Consider the following 4390-nt stretch of genomic DNA (forward strand, 5'->3'; position numbering starts at 1 on the left):
AAGTATTTCCCCCGAACCATAGTAAGATAATTCTTTGGATTCGGGTTCACACTTTGGTCATGGTTCTTTGTGATCCATGCATTGGCATAGAACTCTTGAACCATCAAGATTCCAACTTGTTGAATGGGGTTGGTGAGAACTTCCCAACCTCTTCTTTGGATCTCATGGCGGATCTCCGGATATTCACCCTTTTTGAGTAAAAAGGGGACTTCGGGGATCACCTTCTTCAAGGCCACAACTTCATAGAAGTGGTCTTGATGCACCCTTGAGAGGAATCTATCCATCTCCCATGACTCGGAGGTGGAAGCTTTTGCTTTCCCTTTCCTCTTTTTAGAGGTTTCTCCGGCCTTTGGTGCCATAATGGTTATGGAAAAACGAAAAGCAACGCTTTTACCACACCAAACTTAAAATGTTTGCTCGTCCTCGAGCAAAAGAAGAAAGAAAGGAGTAGAAGAAGAAGAAATGAGAAGAGGGGGAGGGTAGTGTGTTCGGCCAAAGGGGGAAGAAGTGGTCTTTAGGTTGTGTGAAAATGAAGGGTTGAAGAAGGGTATTTATAGGAGAGAGGGGGTAAAGGTTCGGCCATTTGAGGGTGGGTTTGGGAGGGAAAGTGGTTTGAATTTGAAGGGTGAGGTTGGTGGGGTTTTATGAAGGATGGATGTGAGTGGTGAAGAGAAAGATGGGATTTGATAGGTGAGGGGTTTTTGGTGAAGAGGTGTTGAGGTGATTGGTGAATGGGGGAAGAAGAGAGAGAGTGATGGTAGGGTCCTGTGGGGTCCACAGATCCTGTAGTGTCAAGGAAAAGTCATCCTTGCACCAAATGGCATCAAATCCACGTTTTGACCCATTTCTGGCGTTAAACGCCGGCTGGTGCCCATTCCTGGCGTTTAACGCCAGGTTGTTGCCCTTTACTGGCGTTTAACGCCAGTCTGGTGCCCTTTTCTGGCGTTAAACGCCCAGAAAGGTGCCAGACTGGGCGTTAAACGCCAACTGCTAGGCTGACTGGCGTTTGAACGCCAGCAGCATCTTCCTCCAGGGTGTGCTGTTTTTCTTCCTGTTTTTCATTTTGTTTTTGCTTTTTCATTGTTTTTGTGACTTCTTATGATCATCAACCTACAAAAAAGATAAAATAACAAAGAAAATAATTAATTATAAAACATTGGGTTGCCTCCCAACAAGCGCTTCTTTAGTGTCATTAGCTTGACAGAGGACTCCCATGGAGCCTCAGAAACACTCAGAACCGTGTTGAAACCTCCCAACACCAAACTTAGAGTTTGAATGTGGGGTTTCAACACCAAACTTAGAGTTTGGTTGTGGCCTCCCAACACCAAACTTAGAGTTTGACTGTGGGGGTCTGTTTGGCTCTGTTTTGAGAGAAGCTCTTCATGCTTCCTCTCCATGATGATAGAGGGATATCCTTGGGCCTTAAACACCATGGATTCTTCATTCACTTGAATGATCAACTCTCCTCTATCAACATCAATCACAGCCTTTGCTGTGGCTAGGAATGGTCCTGCCAAGGATGATGGATTCATCCATGCACTTCCCAGTCTCTAGGACTATGAAATCAGTAGGAATGTAATGGTCTTCAATCTTCACCAAAACATTCTCTATAAGTCCATGAGCTTGTTTTCTTGAATTGTCTGCCATCTCTAATGAGATTCTTGCAGCTTGCACCTCAAGGATCCCTAATTTCTCCATTACAGAGAGGGGCATGAGGTTTACACTTGACCCTAAGTCACACAAGGCCTTCTTGAAGGTCATGGTGCCTATGGTACAAGGTATAGAAAACTTCCCAGGATCCTGCCTCTTTTGAGGTAGTTTCTGCCTAGACAAGTCATCCAGTTCTTTGGTGAGCAAGGGAGGTTCATCCTCCCAAGTCTCATTTCCAAATAACTTGTCATTTAGTTTCATGATTGCTCCAAGGTATTTAGCAACTTGCTCTTCAGTAACATACTCATCCTCTTCAGAGGAAGAATACTCATCAGAGCTCATGAATGGCAGAAGTAAGTCCAATGGAATCTCTATGGTCTCATTTTGAGCCTCAGATTCCCATGGTTCCTCATTGGGGAACTCACTGGAGGCCAGTGCACGCCCATTGAGGTCTTCCTCAGTGGCGTTCACTGCCTCTCCTTCCTCCCAGAATCGGCCATGTCTATGGCTTTGCACTCTCCTTTTGGATTTTCTTCTGTATTACTTGGGAGAGTGCTAGGAGGGAGTTCAGTAACTTTCTTGCTCAGCTGACCCACTTGTCCTTCCAAATTTCTGATGGAGGACCTTGTTTCATTCATGAAACTTTGAGTGGTCTTTATTAGATCAGAGACCATTGTTGCTAAGTCAGAAGTATTGCTTAGAACTCTCTGTCTGTTGCTGAGAAGATGATGGAAAAGGCTTGCCATTGCTAAACTGTTTCTTCCACCATTATTGTTATTGAAACCTTGTTGAGGTCTCTCTTGATTCTTCCATGAGAGATTTGGGTGATTTCTCCATGAAGAATTATAGGTGTTTCCATAGGGTTCTCCTAGGTAATTCACCTCTTCCATGGAAGGGTTCTCAGGATCATAAGCTTCTTCCTTAGATGAAGCATCCTTAGTACTGTTTGGTGCATTTTGCATTCCAGACAGACTTTGAGAAATCAAATTGACTTGTTGAGTCAATATCTTATTCTGAGCCAGTATGGCATTCAGAGCATCAATCTCAAGAACTCCTTTCTTCTGATTAGTCCCATTGTTCACAGGATTCCTTTCAGAAGTGTACATGAATTGGTTATTTGCAACCATTTCAATCAGCTCTTGAGCTTCTGCAGGCGTCTTCTTCAGATGAAGAGATCCTCCTGCAGAGCTATCCAAGGACATCTTAGATAGTTCAGAGAGACCATCATAGAAAATACCTATGATGCTCCATTCAGAAAGCATGTCAGAAGGACATTTTCTGATTAATTGTTTGTATCTTTCCCAAGCTTCATAGAGGGATTCTCCATCCTTTTGTCTAAAGGTTTGGACTTCCACTCTAAGCTTACTCCATCTTTGTGGTGGAAAGAATTTTGCCAAGAAGGCATTGACTAGCTTTTCCCATGAGTCCAGGCTTTCTTTAGGTTGAGAGTCCAACCATATTCTAGCTCTGTCTCTTACAGCAAAAGGGATAGCATCAGTCTATAGACTTCAGGGTTAACCCCATTAGTCTTGACTGTGTCACAGATTTGCAAGAATTCAGCTAAAAACTGATGAGGATCTTCCATTGGAAGTCCATGGAACTTGCAATTCTGTTGCATTAGAGAAACTAATTGAGGCTTAAGCTCAAAGTTGTTTGCTCCAATGGCAGGGATAGAGATGCTTCTCCCATAAAAATCAGGAGTAGGTGCAGTAAAGTCACCCAGCACCTCCCTTGCATTGTTTGCATTGTTGTTGTTTCTGCTGCCATGTTTTCTTCCTTGAAGAATTCGGTCAGGTCCTCTAAAGAGAGTTGTGCTTTGGCTTCTCTTAGCTTTCTCTTTAAAGTCCTTTCGGGTTCAGGATCAGCTTCAACAAGAATGCCTTTGTCCTTGCTCCTGCTCATATGAAAGAGAAGGGAACAAGAAAATGTGGAATCCTCTATGTCACAGTATAGAGATTCCTTTAAGTGTCAGAGGAAAAGAGAAATAGAAAGAAGAAGGAGAAGATAATTCGAACTTTAGTTAGATAAGGTTCGAATTGTGCATTGAGAAGGAGTGGCACTCCATAAATAGAAGGATGTGGGAAGGAGGGAAGAAGATTTTCGAAAATTAATTAAAATACTTTGAAAACATTTTTGAAAAACATCAATTGATTTTCGAAAATCAAGTGGAAAAGAAACCAAGTGATTTTTGAAAAAGATTTTGAAATTAGAAATTAAAAGATTTGATTGAAAACTGTTTGAAAAAGATGTGGTTAAAAAGATTTAATTGAAAAGTTATGAGTTTAAAAAAAAAATGTGATTGAGAAGATATGATTTGAAAACATTTTTAAAAGATGATTTGAAAACCATTTGAAAAAGATATGATTTTAAAATGAATGACTTGCCTAACAAGAAAAGATATGATTTGAAACATTCAAACCTTTCTCAACAGAAAAGGTAACAATCTTGTGATGTTCAATCAAATCATTAATTGTTAGTAAGTATCTTTTAAAAGGAAAATTGATTTTGAAAACATTTGATTGAAAAGATTTGATTTGAAAAAGATTTGATTTTGAAAAATTTGAAAAAAATTGATTTGAAAACAAATCTTCCCCCTAGCACCATCCTGGCGTTAAACGCCCAGAATGGTATACATTCTGGCGTTTAACGCCCAAATGCACCCTTTTTGGCGTTAAACGCCCAACCAGTACCCTGGCTGGCGTTTAAAACGCCAGTCTGCCTTCTTCACTGGGCATTTTTG

At 41.2% G+C, this 4390-nt stretch overlaps 1 non-coding gene across 1 annotated transcript; it reads left to right on the forward strand.

Annotated features, from left to right (window-relative positions):
- Positions 1 to 2906: 2906 nt before the first annotated feature.
- LOC130978622 (small nucleolar RNA R71) lies at positions 2907 to 3014 on the forward strand. Its single transcript, XR_009086244.1, has one exon. It is a non-coding gene; the product is annotated as a small nucleolar RNA R71 (small nucleolar RNA).
- Positions 3015 to 4390: the final 1376 nt, after the last annotated feature.

Source organism: Arachis stenosperma, chromosome 4 (assembly GCF_014773155.1).
Source record: "Arachis stenosperma cultivar V10309 chromosome 4, arast.V10309.gnm1.PFL2, whole genome shotgun sequence".
Taxonomy (NCBI): domain Eukaryota; kingdom Viridiplantae; phylum Streptophyta; class Magnoliopsida; order Fabales; family Fabaceae; genus Arachis; species Arachis stenosperma.